The sequence below is a fragment of the Watersipora subatra genome, chromosome 8 (genome assembly GCF_963576615.1).
Source record: "Watersipora subatra chromosome 8, tzWatSuba1.1, whole genome shotgun sequence".
Taxonomy (NCBI): Eukaryota; Metazoa; Bryozoa; class Gymnolaemata; order Cheilostomatida; family Watersiporidae; genus Watersipora; species Watersipora subatra.
This window is the reverse complement of record NC_088715.1, coordinates 54,145,407-54,163,359: the sequence shown is the minus strand read 5'-3', so window position 1 is coordinate 54,163,359 and position 17,953 is coordinate 54,145,407. Positions and strand designations below refer to the sequence as shown.

Sequence of the window (17,953 nt, the reverse complement as noted above, 5' to 3'; positions counted from 1 at the left end):
TATTTAAACATCCATTTGTGTATAGCTGAGTGTATGGCATTATGTAATAGCGTGGCTGGTGATTGTTTAGTTCAGAGAAATGGCTAATCCCATCAGCCACTGTCAACACCTCGCTGGCACTTGTTTACATGCGTTACTCGTGTGTCTTTGTCTAACTTGTGATGTACTGACTAACTTATCTTGGTCAACATGAATGCATGCTCACCATCAATTTTCTTTTTTTTCTGTAGATTCTGCAATCGTGTTTCGTAATGATGCTATGATGCCTGACTTGCTTTTGGTTGCAGGTATGTACTGACAAGATAAAACAGTGTGACTCCTTTTTAAATTTTATTTTCAGGGTTTAATTATATGGTCTATAATTTTGATAACAACTGTGTCTTAGTCTTTAGCTGAACGCCCTCTTTTCTTGTTATTTTGTTACTGTTACTCATGCCAACAAGAAATTTAAAAATCATATTGTTTTAACTAATTATAATAGGATAGGGTGGAGTACTATTTAAGATAGCTTTTTCTGTAGACCCACATAACAAAAATCATAATTAGCAATCAATATAGTTCTGGTCATGACATTAAAACAAAAATTTTTGTGGTTTAGTGTCATGCTTAGCCTCTGAATATTGATTTCAATGTTTTCAAATGTTTCCAACTTGAAAGTTTTGAACTCTTGAGATTACACCATACTGACCCTCTTATAAAGCTAAACCCTGTATATAACAATTATGATTTCATCTAGTTTTTAATAGCCTAGCCGACTAACCTTACCCACACTGTGTATTACTGTTCTCATGGTATTTTGGTTGACTTTTGTTAGTAAAAAGTAGTATTATACTCACTGGAAATTCGGGAATTATCTTCTCTCAAATCTTGATATTTAAAAGTTTGAGTATTTTTATCTTGTTGGCTAGAATTTTGACTGCTGAGTTTGAGATTTGGCACAAGAACTCTTTGAGCAGAATGTATAAGTGCTGAGTTTACTCCACTTGAAAGATGTGCAATATTCAGCAACTATGCTTGCTATGGACTAATGCAACTCGGGAAATAATTATAGTTGCATTTAAATATCACGCTGACTATGCTGGTGTCATGTATTAAGTTAGGTTTTACACAAAAAAACACCGGAGATGTAGCATGTTTCAGTCAGTTCAACTTGTTCAATTAAAATGACATAAAATGGTGTAGTGTTTTTATAATTTTAGTCTCAAATCTTCTGATTTGAGATTATCACGCTTGTTGTCAATGTTTTTGTAGTTGTACCTGCAAAACAAAAGAAAATTATTTTTCATTTGTTTTTACAATTTAGGTATAAGGAACAATACTAACCAAAACAGTAAATAATGCAGTATCTCATCAATGTTAGCCCTCTGAACCCTCACAGCTGGTATTACGGAATTGCGTAGGCTGTGGCAGAAACCTTAATGGCGGAATACAGGCTTCCATATGGTTCTGTTTACAAAATATGTTTTTAAGCAACAGCAAAAACTAATAAAATTAATTTTTTCGCAGGATGTTAGATTCTGAATTTCACTTCCATTTGTAACATTTTTCACTTATCTTTATCTACTTCTTTCATTATAATAACACATTTTATTAGAATGATATCGCGAAACAATCAATATGACTCATTCGTTGGTAGGTCATAAATGACTGTGATACAAATGTGGAATTTTATGATAATAAATATAAATTTCCAGTATATTTTGAGTCATGAAAGGATGATGAGTGTGCTATGGATGAATATTATCTGTAAATGTTTAATGAGTGTTTAAAATCGTGCGAACTTTTATAGTTTTAGCCCGAATAATGGTGACATACTGTTTTTTTCTGTTTGATGACATCTGCTGTAGGTTGTCCGACGTTTTGTACTGCTGTTTCACCAAATATCATTGCATTGTTAGCACGTTTAGCTATATTTGGTAAAAAATTAATAACTTCGGATTGCTGGACATATTGTCTAGGTTTACTGACACGCATTGATTAGATCGAGCAAGGATCAACGGGTTAAAACTCGGTTTCGTATCATGGATTTTTACAAGTTTGTATTTATATTTAACAACTATGATATTATCTTACATGTATTTACATAGCATTGTCTAATTTATTTGAAAATTAGAGCTTTAACTAGCAAATGTGGTTGCTGTCTAATGACACAGGCTTGGGTAATATTTCATACCAAGGGTTAGCACAAAGCCATTTGCATAGCTATTCATCCATAACATCTCATGTATTGCTTTTCATTTGACCAGCACTTTATGTATTTCTATATCAAATTCATTGACATACAAACTGGTGGTGACTCACGGTTCTTTCATCTATATAGGCCTGGGCAGTCATCAAGGTCCTCTTCCTTGCATTGTCTTCCGGAAGATTTTGGCGATGAGTAGATCATAAATGTCAGTTGAAGGCTTCTTCCCTGTCATTAGACACGTACCCAACCTAATTTTGAACAGCTGGTAAGTCATCATTGACTACTTGACTTGATGGGCTTTGTACTTAATGACCTCCCATATACTCTCAACACATTAGTCATAACTTATAATAAACTTTCATGGGTAGCAAAATCGTAAATGATACAGAATTTGAAGCGAACACGAGTCAATACACAAACCGGCTATAGGAAATCAATTGATTCTTCAGAAGATTGCGTCAGTCTACCCCAAACCTTCAAAATAAATATATTGATATATATATATATATAACAATAACCAATAAATAGATTTAAGAATTCAAGCAATTTATGTTTACACAAATTCTGTACCATTCACTATCTCACTACCCACTTTCGCCTTGAAATTCTAGAAAATTAGAGATGCGAGCTTGCAAGGTGGTTTTTGATGTATCACTAAATGCCCAAAGATGCGAAAGGCCAGTTACGGAAACTACATCACTCGGTTTTCCCGTCAGGTCTGCTTCAGATTTGTTTTAAAAAGGTTGGCTAAAAATGAGAGTATAAGCAAATCGAGAAGTTTCCAGCCAGGAAGAGATGATTTAAAAATTAAAATGAAGAAAAAATAGAATTAGCTCTAATATAAGATCAGAACGTTTTTTTCAAGAATGTTTTATTAAGCTGAATTCAGTTATATTAAATTTATACTTTAAGTTTGTTTATGCGATGCCACAAAAGTGTAGCGTACCAAGCGTGTTGCATCAGGTCTCTCTCTCTCACAATCATTAGTGCTATGATTCTCTGAAAGGTAAGAACTCCATACGGTATGCTACTGTATGGACTGCTGCATACTGCCACTACTCAAAATTATGTTGTACATAATACTGCTACATTTTAATGCAGACCATAACCTTTACATAGGTATTTGTAGCCTTGGGGGCATGGGTATAGAGCATGAATAGATAAAATCATGTATTTTTTCATTGTAATATCTCTTATTGGTAGTTTTTTAGAGGATGGCAACACAATAATTTATCTTTAGTTAATTTATATAAAAAACATTTTTGAGATAGGACTTTAAGAAAATTAACTTGCGAGCTTTTGTCCCAGAATGCATTTTGCTCTCATATCAGACATGACTGTACAGTACGCGCTGCTAAAATGAGATGATCAGTTCTAGGAACGTTTACATGATAAGGATTTTTCATTATAAAAATGTTAACATACATGTAAATTGTCTAAACCATTTCAGGACCTTTCCAAACTCGCTCATGTGAGAATCCGACTTAAATTCTTTTGAATGTATTGGCGGTGCCTTAACTGTATTATTGGTTTTCATCGACAACTTTTCATGATCAACCTCATTGGTTTAATAGACCATGATTGTGGTAATTTAACAATAATTTGATGAAGAGCGCATAGTTTGACGTGACAGCGACTTACAACAATTGACTAAGAAAAAATAGTTTCACTATAAAAAAGCGATAGTACCTTTTCGTCATCTATTCGTTCTTAAGAGCTCAAGATTGCAACTCCAACTCGTGACATTCAGATGCACCGACCAATAGCCTTAAAGTATTTATCAACAATTGCACTGCTATATGTACCTATTCTCTGTTCCGTTGTCACTTCAGACAAATTATCACAAGAGTCAGAATGTCATGGAAATAGTATGTATTATATGTATAATGCTTTATGTACAGTGTTGGGAAAAAATCTTTGTCTGCCTGTTTAAGTAAGTGTAGCACTGCAATAAATTCATCATAATTTGAAATATTTTGCACCGCATACATAAAACCCTGTATCAAAACAATCCTAATGAGCTGAAAAATAGAAATAACTAGATTTTAAAATTGCCAAATATCTTCTATTGTATCAACCGCTGCCTACTAATTCACACTGCATACCAGAAAATATGTCATCGCAAATTTCGTTATTATCTCTTCTTTAATTATTTTCTAAATTGAAAATAACAGTCTTGTACTGTTATGGGCCCAGAAAAAAGCCATTGGGGTTGTTTTGCATTTTAATATTTTATCTGGTAGCCTTTGCAGACTATAACCATTCTGCAGCCTTAGGCATGCTGTGAACAAGCCTCACGAGCGCTTGAGTGTTCATAATCTGAAACCAGCAATCATGTTGGACAGCTGGTTTTTTCAAACGCCTTGATCGTGGTAGATCTTTGGTGGTTTGATGCTGCATTCATTTCTTTACCACTTAATTTTCTTTAGATTGAAATACTCTAAGCTTCTTCACTATTTTTCTATTGCTCAGATTGCCCATCGTATGCAGGCGAATGATGAGGTCGTTGACACATTTCTTATCCATGGTTGATGTTGACGCTGGTATGAATTCTGGGATCTCTAGCTGTTCCTCTTTTAACAAGCAAAACTGTAAACCTTTGCTGCACATGCTGTCCAACAGGATCTTTATTGTTGTGATAATATTCCACTTGAAAATTAATAATGTCATATTGCGTTTGAAAATGAGTTAATAAGCACTGATTCACATTGATTGGCCTATAAATGATTATTGATCCCTGATTAACCGTAATTTTATTACTGATGATGTCAACAAGATCTAATGTTAATTTACTTTTAAATGATGCATGGTTTGTCAGGGTTTAATCCCTCTACACGACTACTACAACAAATTTACCTAAAATGGGCAGTGAGGTTTGAGGTGGACAAATACTTTTTGACACCGCTGTATGTCGCTTTCTTTTCTCGCAGGTGTGGCGAGACAGACTAACACTCAAATCAAACTTTAGAACTCGCCCGATGATACACTTTAAGTTATATGGAGTTTTTTACGCGGTACGAACCAAAAACTTCACAAAATTGCCCGACTTTTTCTAGAATTTATGCTATAGGAGATATACGTTATAGGAGCATATACTTTACTCTAAAAGACCATGTGAGTTTGTGAGGTACAAATATCATGTTTAAAGTGTGCAATAGCTCCCATGAAGGATACTTTTGCTCCCTCATCATTAATTGAACTTGAAAGTTTATTGTGTATTATCTAATTTTTATCACTTTTAGCCTTCCTTGTCCTCTAGCGCAAAGCCGACCTATTGCTCCTAGATGTGACTCTGGCAGTTATGGAATAAAAGTGCAAGCTGAGTTATCAGTAAAGATTTTGACAGAACTGTTCATGAAGTGAGTGCGAGAGTGCTTTAATTTCAATGCTGTAGTTTATCCCATTTTCTTTCCACTTAACATGGAATGTTTGATTAGTACGATATTTTAGGCAGTTTGAGGCCGCTTGTTTTTGGGACAATGTTTAATTATGGCTGCTGATGTACTGGCGGTTAAGACATTTGAAAAGCTGATAATGGTGTTTTTATAAAACCCCGACAACAAATTCAGAGTAATTTTTTGCTTTGTAGCATATTTGACTCAATAGAACAAGTGTTATCGCTGAAGCATTCTCTTAAGGTGAAAACAAATTAGGCGATAATTAGAGCGATATTGCGTTAGAGCTAATCTGCGTTAAAATTCACTCAGCGTGTTCATGCAGAGCGATAAAGCTAGAATTTCTCTACACAACTTTATTGCTAACGAGATGCATTTCGATTGGTTAGTTCTTACCAGAATGTAATTTTACGGCGGGTAATAATTTCTTACCGATGTTCAACAACGTTCATCAGCTCCAATTTTCTATTTTGTTACGAAACATCTTCAGAACGAACACTCAATTGTTCATGAATTTAATAATAGCACTCCCAGTTCTGTCTATCATAACAAAATTTAAAAAAAAAACGAGTTGAAAACCAACATCCGGAGTCAATCGTTGCGCCGGTTGACCATCTTGAGAATGGTAAATATTTAATATATTAAATATGAAAAACCACTGCAAAATAAAATATGTATAAAAAATTGTAAAAACAATACAGCTAAAAATACAAGAATGGTTTTTCTTTTGTCTTCTTGTAGTGTAGGCAGTGTACACTCTTTGAAAGGGAGATAGGTTTAATAACAAATGTGGAGGTTGTTTATGTTGTAGCCTAGACGACGACATTTTGACTGGCCTAAATTTATCAACAACTCCGAAAAAACTAATGATACGGATTTTTATTGGCAGTTTGTGAGCGTGCCCATTATATCATTTTGCTAGTAAATCGCTCGAGTGTGTTTATGCACGCACCAGCGATATCTTCGCCCTCATGACGCTTGCAATAAAATCGCCTAGTGTGTTTGGACCTTAAAAGCTCCTTGCTATATTTTCACAAAAGGTGAATATACCTAAACCTATACATATACTAATAAGGTAACTTACTTCCTCAAATAGAGTTGGCGTTCATTAAAAAGATGGCGCTCGATTTTCAAAGCAATCTCCTGATGTGGTCCCAAATAGCGGTGCCAATCAAATCAAGGTGCATTCAAATATAGGTTTAACGGTAGCTCACTTTCAACATTTTTTCCAATACCAAATTGAAGGTGGTCATAGACTCTGTGCATAAAGTCCTCATCAACTTATTTTTTTATACAATGTTAAAATCTTTGTTCTTTTGTAGAAGTTGTTTAATCTAGAGAACGAAGATGAGCTCACCACGCAGAACTATTGTTCTTTAATCATGTTCTCACAGAACTAATCATATTGGCCTACAAGTGTTTTGAAAAACTGAAGGGTAAGTTGATGAGTCCTCTACTTTTTGTAGTCCTAATCTTCTGATAATTAAATTGGGCTTTGATGACTAAAGTGAGCTCTGGAGACTGCAGTCATTACATTGGGTAGTTGGCTACACTAAAATACTATAGCACTGACAATCCGCAAAAACAGTAAAACAATAGTTATGAAGCAAAATAACCATGTATGGAGTGGCATGTACAATTGATATTTAAATTGTACAAATACAATATCAAAGTATTAAAATATTAACCATTTTTAAAGATTGAATGTATTTCTTAATGAGTGTAGCCTGGGTTTTCTGAATGGAAAAAGTATAAAACACAATCAGATTTTGGTCTAGTCCATTAACTGAGTGCGTACAACAGGCTGCGCAGTGCAGCTCAGCACAATGTACGCTTATAACCAAGAGCAATGCGCTAAAAAATATTTGTACAAAACATTTCTTATTAGTGAGTAGGCAATTAGTTAGCCGGTCATATGTGTACCTAATAGGAAAAAACCAATCGCCATCCTGCATCTAACTAATAGAAAACATGTTAACAGCCAACAGCGACCAAAGTTTTTTGAGAATCATTATTTTTGTTTTTACAGTTTATTATTGCAATAAACAGCTGTGTTAGACCTTTACAGCTACCAAGGTTTTAGAAATGGGCAATAAATAAACCTTTGGAAAATGGACTACTGATTGCTACCTATTGTATCAGCAAAAGAGGATGAGAACCTGACCAAGCTCATACTGCAACACACTTTTTAGATTTTTTGTCGGTAACATTAGGCGTAAAACCTTCTGCTGATTAATGTGTATGTTAAAAAACTCTGATAGGCGGTGTGGTTCATAAATAGGGTCATCTTAATCTGAGGGCACACTTCATTGGTGAAAATTAGGTCTTTATTAAGAGCCATCACATGTAGGACAAATTAATGTACCAAAGTCTGTTCTATTCTAATAAAAAGTGTATTACGCTATTCAATAGAAAAATGATATGGTAATGATGCTACTACTACCAGGCACAATAGCCTTTTAGCTTTTACTTTGAAACAATTTTTATTTACCCTTTATGGCCACAATGTTTGCGCTTTAATTCTGGAATTGTCTGTTTGTGTAATAATGTTCTATCTACCAATCTTTCATACAAATAAAAGTGTCCTCAAGAACCCTGGCCATCATTTTTAGCTGTTTTTTTATGAAATCTAGAGGCATTTGAAACGTTCTCTCTTCCAACAGCGTCCATAATTTTTTAACCTTGTCTTAGCATTTTACAACAAATTGAAGGGTAAAAGTAACAATTTGTTCAAAACTTCATGAACTTGTAGTATGGCTCTTACTCTGTTTTTTTTACACTAAGCCTGCTTATAAAAATGCTGATGAAATGCAGTTGCATTTAAGTTCTGCATAAATTGTCTAAATTGTTTTTTATCACGGCTTCATTAACAAATAAAAGACTTGGTAAATTTTGATCTTGCAGCCATTTTTCCTAATTGTGCACACAGTATGATGCTCAATTACAACAAGGCATGAAGTAAATGTAATACGAAGCAGTTTTTGCACTGATTTCTTATGTCTTATTTTTATGTTGAAGCTGTTTCAGTGTGAACTCTTAAACTACCAATAGTACAGCTCGTTTGGCAATGTGTTTCTGTATGGCCAAGTGCTGCATGATGCGGCTTTAGCAAGCTTTTGTACAAATTGTTTCCGATTACTGATTAATTAGTAAATTATCTTATTACATCTATACCTGATTGAAAAAAGCTATTATTTGCATATGTTGAGCAAATAAGAATGCGTTTACAACCTGAGCATAGTTTTGCTTTGCAAAAACTTGTTTTATGAAATCTTCTTACTGATGACCAGTAATTTCAGAAGCAATACAGCCATAAATGGTTACTAACTTCAGATCTATAGACTGAGCAACTTTATTGAGCAATAGTACTAATGAGAGTAATTATGTTCATCAGATTAGTTAACATGTAAACTAATAATATTCATAAATCATCCGACTAGAGTTTTGTGCTTACCTCACAGTAATTTCAAAATGGACGAAAAGTGGTCCCTCTCACTCGACAACTCGTTTGTAATATTTTTGGGGGCATGAACTAACATAAAAACTTATGCTGACAAACTTGCTATAAAAATATTGTTAATAAACAATTGAAGTGTAAAGTTATAACCATTTATACACTCTTTTAGAAATTAAGTTTCACGAAACACTTATGTCGCGGTAGAGAGATCCATTTGGTAGTAAAGGAGTTGAAGTTATCAGCAGGTAGATCATATGGGTTGCGGTCACAAAAAACATGGTTAAGTCGCAAATCACGAAGTTGAGTTATTCGACTTTGAAGTTGCACCAACTGAACTTATAATATTGGTAACAAATTTTGTAACCTGTAGGTCTGGACCAATCAAATAATGATCTTTCTGAATCTGAAGTCAGTTTAGCCAATAAAAGTATTTTACCATCGAAAAAAAACTTAAAACCGTTGCTATGCTAAACAAGAAGTACTGAAAAATGGTGTCCGCTAAAAATAATTGTTTCTTTTTTGCCGATTTTAAAGGTAACTTTGACATTTTGGATGCTTGTAATGAGTACTTTGGTATTCTAACTGATGTCAAAAGCAGTGAAAGTAAAGGGAGTTGTGGTGATATTTTCCTAACGATTCTTACAAGATTACTACAATATTTAATAATAAGAATAATTATTCAATTTTTATAAAATTATAATCAGATTTAGTTATGAGAATAATTATTCGAGTTTGCAAGGTCGAAGTATATAGTGACCGATGGTGTGCAATATGTTACTGTTGTTAATTTTCTAAAGATTTGGTTGATGATTTGGGTGTGCCCAATATCGCGATACAATCAAGCTGTTTTTAATATCTGCAAAAATAAGTAATACACTTGCTTATAAATATACAGCTATTTCTTTGACAACCAGCTAAAATCTGTTTAGATTTTTAAATTCAGCATAGTTTTTTGGATCCAAGTACAGAAATCTAGATAAATATCACAATATCTTGATATTGGTTGCTATGTCGTTTTGAAATGTAAACAAAACTTTACATTGGTTTCCGTTTCTCAAACTTTAATACCAGTTTTCTTGGAACTATGTTTTTGCACTAATGGTAGACGTGCTTCAGTTTTTTGACCATATAATCTGCTGCAATTAGGCTAGAATCAAAATTGTGTTTGCTAAATCTAGTAATCCCGACTTACCATGAATTCTGTGATCATGACACATATTAATAGTTAATGCACTGTTTGGAACTTATAGTGCTATTGTAGAACTACAATAAAAAATATGTCATCACTAACAGAAATTAACTACCAGTTTTGATTTTGTATAGGTGTCTTGTTTTCTATTACAGATTTTAATGTGTTTGCAGGACAAAATGAAGCAACTGCAAGAGGTTTATTATAGAATTTATTTCAAATTATGTTCTTATGATAGAACTTTCCGTAACAAACTTTCATTTGGCTAATACTTGTATCCATTTTTGACTAAAATAAGTCGAACCAATTTGTTTCACTCCTACTACCTGCCCTAAATTGGTGCAAATGGTCATCAGAAATGTGCTTTCTTTGCGCTGCTAAAATGGCCCATTAAATGTACTTTAATTTGATGAAAACTCAAATATTGGTTAATTATTGGCCTTTCCAAAATACCGTAAAATACTCATCTGATTTGCATGTACGACTTAGCTGCCCAAGTTGTCAATGCATGGTACTGGAGCTTATCATTTTGCTTGTTGAAGGTTGACTTGCAACAAAATTTCATTACGGTTATTTGGTATCAAAAGATTCACCATGGCTTACTCTGCTGTGTTGTGTGTGCAAAATATGGAGAACTGTGATTACAAGCTCTTAAAAGCTAAAAAAGAAACAGTTAATCTCCGCGATCCCGAAACCGCCGTAGATTGGAATCAATTCATTTCTCTGACATAGTAAAATGATTTGGTTATTGTTTTGACATGTGATCTTCTCACATGAATTGTAAGTTCCGTAAAAGGCTCAATATAAAACTTCTTGTAGCACTAATTTATGACATAAACTTTGGGTTTCGCCAAAGAGCTCTTACCAAATATAGATGCTCGCTAGTTCACAATTTTGTTTTGGGTTGATCTAATCGTCTAGTCGCAATCTGATCATGTGACCCATGCTTCCTGCCAAACAGCGCGCATAATTTCCGCAGCATTTTTTGACTATCACAGGTGACCAACAGGCTTGTCATGCTTATCAGATGATGATATGCATTCCTTCGAGCTAAGGTTAAAAATTAAACCATTTTTTACGGTAGGTTTTGAGATATCAGTGCTCAAAGTGACATCAATACAGTGATGAGGAAACAGATGCTTGAGGACAATAGACATCGTTTCATTGAATGCGTGAAGTGTAATTGTGAAAATATTTGAATGAATGAGGTTGCATGAAAGTGTAAACAGAAGCCATCTTGTTGAGCTACGTTCCATTTGACCCATGTTTGGAACGGGATTCTAATCTTCGGCAATTTCGTGATGGCGGCGATTAACTTTTCGCTTTTGAGCTTTTAAGAGCATGTTATCACATTTCTACATATATTGCACATGCAACACAACAGAGTAAGACATGGTGAATCTTTTGATACCAAATAACCGTAGCGTGAATTTTGTTGCAAGTCAACCTTTAAGCATTAGTAATCTTTTAGAAAAATGACAAGATTTTCTTTTGGAAACATACCTTTCAAGCAACAACGGTATGCGAGTGCCACTGTACGTAATTTTGATAAATATTCTTAAACTTCATAATCATTCTTAGTATTGACTAAGTATTATTGCATGTTTATAGTTGTCATGTTCTTGCATTCTGGTTGCCTGTCCACTGATGATAGCACTTGTACAGACTATATGTAAGCATAGTGTCTGGGATAGGAACTGAAACTCACAGTTAAAACCTATGGTGACCAGCTCTAAACTTTACTTTGCAATAATATCTAAAAGCCAAGTCCAGATCAGGGTCAGACTACTGACTATCAATTTTACGAATGAGTAATTGCTTTTGAAATACCACTTCAATAATTGAAGTCATTTTTTTAATAGAATATGAATAAGTTTTTACATTGCTTAACTCGCGTTCTTCTATTGCCTACAAATCACAATGGTGACAAATATCAAAGCTGGGATTGAGAGTCATAAGCTATAATATCAGATGCACTTCTGCTTGCTCAGTTTTTTCCTTTTTTTTGCAGCAAGCAATGAGCTTTCAAATTGATTAGCTATGAAAAGAGTTTAATTCAAATCGGAAAATCATTCATTCAAAAAATGTGATATTTCTATTTTGTTATTACTATTTGCAGGGTGTTGCTATAACATGTTCTGCACCCACTCTGGTGCTAGACAAGTTATCTAAAGAATTGGCGATTCAAGGTTACAAAAGCTTACATATTTGGGGAGGTTTCTGGTCAGAGGAGAGCGGACAAAGGAACTTAGTGAAGGTAAATTAGAGTGTCAAAACACCAAAATATTGAGTGACATAGAATGAACCTTGGTGAAAAACAATATTTTTTTAGATGTATTTTACAAATATTGAGATGAAAAATTTTGTGCTAGTCCGAAAATTTCAATAATATGTATTTGGACGATGTATCTAATAGTATGCAACAAGCTATAGCTTTTTTTAACTCTGAATGACACTTGTATTGCTTAACTTGCATTTTTGTACCATTTACAATCTCTGTTTGTGAGAAATGTACCTTTTGTTCCAAATCCTGTTCGGCCTGTCATAGCTGTTTTTTGCAGTCACCATTCAATTTTCGGGATTAACGGGGACCAGGGTCTTTTGTGGACAGTGAAAACCCACAAAATAAAAAGTAATGTTTTTTAAGTATATTCATTAATAAGCCAAACTTTAAGGCCAAAACACTTGCATTGTTTCATAAGCATAATGTATTTGTTTCCTATGTGAAAAGTAAACTTAAGTTCCTTTCATTGACTTTTAGGTCATATTCTAACTTAAATCCAAGTATTTTAACTCAAATTATGAATTTTTTGTAGTATGGGCATAGGTCAGATTTTTATCTGGTTGGAATAGCTGTACAGCAAATTTTGCTATAATGTACATGTATACCTATTATAACGCAAATTCCTCTCAATGTAAATAATTTATGTAAAGCTTTTGTTTGACCAACATAAGTAATGCCATATAGGGTAAAGTGTCAAGTTGGTGAAAGTTCCTAAAATTATTAACAAAATTTTCATAGTTGTCCTTAAAAATATCGCTTACATTCTTGCCAAACTTGAGCAATGATGAGATGCATAGGGTTCGCTATTATAGATACCAATACATTGTTAAACTAGTTTGTCATTAGAGATTGTCATTTTTGTCAAAAATATGTAAAATGATTCGCCTCGCAAGAAATCAGAAATATTTGAAGGGGATCTATCAGTGAAAGCTTTGGAGTGTTAATACAGACGGTTTCCTACTTACGAACATTCGAGTTACACACAACGGTACATACGAACAGGTCTGCGCGTATATTCATCGATAATACCGACGGTATTACCGACTTATTAGCGGCAGAAAGAGGCGCTACATAGAAGCATCACCTAGCATCCACCTTCCTCTGCCCAGTTCGTTGCAGGGCATTAGTGTGTGAACGTATCTCCAGTGCGTAAAGAACTTTTTTATTTTTCCTGTATGTATTGTAAAGGAGTTTGCCGACCTTTACTTGGCACGATCTAGACTAATAAATAAAAAGAAGAGAGTGTGTGTAGTTTCATTCAGCTTTTTTATTAGCGAAGGAAATTTCACTATTCGAGGAGCGTACATCTATCTGCTCTGCTCAAATAAATGAGAGCGCTCCGTTATATTCAGTAATATCAACTGTTCCGTCCTAACGGCAAACGGTGAGAACACCGGCTAACAAGGTGAATAAATAGGATCGCTAGCGAGTTGGTATGACAACAATAAAAGTGACGATAAATGATAGTGTTATAACATGATATCAGATATAACAATAGCATAACGAGTGAAACAACGGTATAATAAAAGGACGACACATAAAAAAGGACAACAAAGATAAGTTCTAGCATAACGATTAAAACAACGATATAATAAAAAAGGACAACACATACGATCAATAAGAAATGCTGTGTCATGGCCCGGCGTCCACCACAGTATTCTCTCCATTTTATTAAAAAGTTTTTTTAGTACAAACCAATTTACAGGTTACTTATACAAGCCTTAAACATACTAATATAAACCTTCGATATACTTATATACATGTAGGCCTTAAGCATAAGGTATAATACAAAATATAGCACTGAAGCAACTTACGACCAAATTCACTGTACAAACAATTGTTCGGAACGTAACTCGTTCGTAGGTTGGAGACCGTCTGTATACCAAGCTGAATGTCATGATATCTAGTCTCATCAAAATCTATCTTGCTCCCAAGCTCTTCCCGACGATGGATAAATGATAAGTCATACAGACACTGATTTTACTTTGTTAGCTAGCCGCAACAAGTATCAGCCTGTCTTTTGTGGCTTTTATTCACCTCACCTTCTGTTTGATCTCCAAATTCATGTTTACTACCTTCAAAACTGAATGTTTTTTAATTGTCAAATCAGTTGATATGAGCATCAGAGTTAAATTTTTTGATGACCTAGAATTTATTTTGGTCATCTCAAATAGTCTACGAAGATGAACTGTTATAAACGAGTGCATTTGCACAGACATGCTAATGGCAAAGAGTAGCTTTATCATATAAGCAGAGACTAAATGGTGTAAACAAAAGCTGAAAATCTGTTTTAATAGAAACTTCTAAACTATTTAAAGAATTTCAATAATGTCTATATAATTAATGATTAATGTATAATCCTAAATATTTAGGATTTGTTTGGAGTGCACGAGAGGACAACTCTGCTTTGCAGAGTAACCTGGCAGTAACCCTATGCTTAATTTGTACATGTATGCATTGCAGTGAAAGGCATATTCATACACACCAACCTTACAGTGTTAAAGGCCAACTGAATGAAAAGGGACCTTTATACAATTCATCGTCAATCTGTACATGGAAAAAAATTGACCGTGTAGACAGTTAGGAATTTTACTCAGCTCAAGATTTTGAATCAACTTGGCTTGTACCAACAAATACCCTGGCAGTGTAGAGTGCTGTAAAAGATTATCAGTTGCAATAATTATGCATTCAAATATTGCAAATTATTACAAGGTTAATTAGCATAGTTTTTGTAGTGTCAGTCTAGCAAGGTAAATGTTGCAAGTTCAAACCCAGCGGGATGCAATATTTTTCCATTATCCAACGGTGGCTTTATATGGACAGACACGGTTCTCATCACAGTACAGGCTGAATGTGTAAAGTTTTGTAGATTTTGGTGCATTTTGCTTAAAAATAAGAGGAATGGTAACGCTGTAATTATTAGTTTGTAAAATAAAGCTTTTCTTAACCCAACTATTCATTACATTTTATATTTAAAAGATACCATTCTTACCTAATAGTTTGACAAAAAAGCTTTAGCTTAAAAGAAAGCATTAATGATAATGTTTGTTGTTTTTTACTTTTATTGAGTTAACTTGTGTTAACAACATCGAAACAAGAATTTTTTAAGGCTTACTAGGTTTTTTTTTTAGGCATAACATCAACATAGTGAGAACTGCAATCTCTTTAGGGCAAACATAATTATGCAGAGTTTCAGTAGGAAAGCATCTTCTGTGTGACCTACATTTAGTACAGCCACCAATATAGCTAGCTGCAAAAGCCTACTCTTCAAGTTTCTGGCCAATCTCCTAAGCGTTATAAAACAACATGATGGAGCACACTTTTTAGTCACTATTGTTTTAAAGCTGGTTTGATATCTTGGGAAAGTCTGTAAAATGAGTAGTGTTCAACATTCTCCTAATTTTTAACTATACTAACAGGTTAATAACTGGTTTCTTTGCAGGTAGAGCAGCATATTTACCAGTGGAGGCAAAGTGGTCTAGATTACCTAACCTTCAAACAACAAGTTGATGTTCAATTTCCAAAAAGGCATCAAGTGACTGGAATGACATCCAACCTTAAAGTTCTTTCGGTAGCTGGGCGTGTCTTCAATCAACAAAGTTCTCTTGCGAATCGCCTCTAAGATCTCTAGCTAAAATCATATTTTAAACGTTGTGCAGAGCCATTAGTTACAGCTACCACAACTTCACACATTATACTCGAGGTGCCAGGAGATGGTCGCACAATTTGCAAGACAATTATAGAGCTCAGTGTTTTGAAGCTCTACAGCTTTATTTGACAGAAATAAAATAGTCCAATTTTGTTGATAAATGTTTTATGGTATTCTTGTGAATGCTTTGATTTTTAATCTTTTGGTAATGTAACAGCTGTTTGGCCTGCTTTTGATAGGTTGCTCCATTTGCACTAAAGACTTTTAGATTTATACAAACTCATTGTGTTTTAAGAATATTTTATTTGTCACCGTTGCACTCACTTGAGCAATTTGTTTGACGTACTTATATTTAGCTTTCCTTTTCTGTAAACTCAACTCCTTGACGGGGTTGCTTAAAGAGTCAATTTTTTTCCTTTTGAGTAAGTTTGGGCTTTTTTAAAGAAATATGCTGACCAATGTTGATAAATGCGAGTTAGATATACATGCATGCAACCTGCACAGTGTGTTCAATGTTACTGCATGGTTTCATCGAAAGCTCTTATCTGAAACCTTTTATAATCCAAAGGGCCCCACATATGCTATATTTCCCAGTTTTGCCTCAGTAGCAATGAATTGACTAAATCAAATTTTATAAGTAATAAATGTGGCCACAGGTATGCAAATCTCCCATGTTTGACATTTATGTTTTAAAAATTGGGTGTCTCTGACTCTACCAGGCATATTTGGCAGCATGAATATATGCACTGTTTTAATTAATATACGTTTTAAAAGTTTTATATTTGACAACTAGGATGGTTTCAATACCAATTACTTGATGTCAATACCATCCTAGCGTTTATTGCAACTTATTACAACTTTTTTTAAATGGACAAAGTGCTTGTTTTTGCCATGCATGCCCACTAACAAGGTATTAAGTGAAAGCATAAGTTTTCAATTTTATGAATAATACGTATGATAAACTTTAGATCAAAGCACACACAGATGTGCCTGAAAATCGGTTTTCTTAGGTTCTGTTGGCAAAATCCCTGAAATGGGGTTTCAGGGATTAGTTTGCCTTTTTAACCAATTGATAGAAAATTAAATGATGCAATAAAGGTTCATTACAAGTAAAAAGAACCAAACTAAATATCATAGTTAGCTAAATTTATATAAAAAGAAGAAGTAGAGCTTGGAACTAGGACTATCTAATTCAAGATATAAAAACATAATAGGAGGCCCTGAATTTAATGAGAAGATAACTTCTCTTGCAAAAGAGAAGACAACTCAGAATTTTGTATAAAAATTTTCAAATTTTACGCTAATGGGAGGTCCTCCATTTCAAACTACAGAGCCTCCTAACCTGCAAAATTTTCCAAAATGTTGAACTCTCCGGCAAAATTTATGCAAAATGCAAAATAGATACGTATGCGATCAGCATGACGAGTAGAGTTGTTTAAGCATGTTTCTAGCGAAGCCTCCTATCAGAAGCCTCCTATTATCCGAAAGCCCTATATCGTGGATATATTTTTCAAAGTGGCCTCCTATTCAATCTAATTTGACTATATCATAATCCATTTACCATAAAGATAATGTTCAAGTAAAATGTTTAGACTACCAGTTAGTATCGCTACGGCTCAGTAGTCCACATCAGACAGCTCTTAGCTTTAGGAATCAGGGTTGTATATTAGAAGACACAACATCATTGTTCAGGCTTGTCGACACATTTGGTTTTTGCTTGCCTACTTGCTATCATTTTCCATGTGATTTTATTTGCGTGTTTTATGCAAAATTTTGTGTCAACACTATGTA

The 17,953-nt window shown here is 34.1% G+C and overlaps 1 long non-coding RNA gene across 1 annotated transcript; it reads left to right on the top strand.

Moving 5' to 3' along the window:
- Positions 1 to 5,497: 5,497 nt before the first annotated feature.
- LOC137402129 (uncharacterized) lies at positions 5,498 to 16,069 on the top strand. The gene is made up of 4 exons (XR_010979469.1): positions 5,498 to 5,547; positions 6,906 to 7,019; positions 12,349 to 12,486; positions 15,956 to 16,069. It is a non-coding gene; the product is annotated as an uncharacterized lncRNA (long non-coding RNA).
- Positions 16,070 to 17,953: the final 1,884 nt, after the last annotated feature.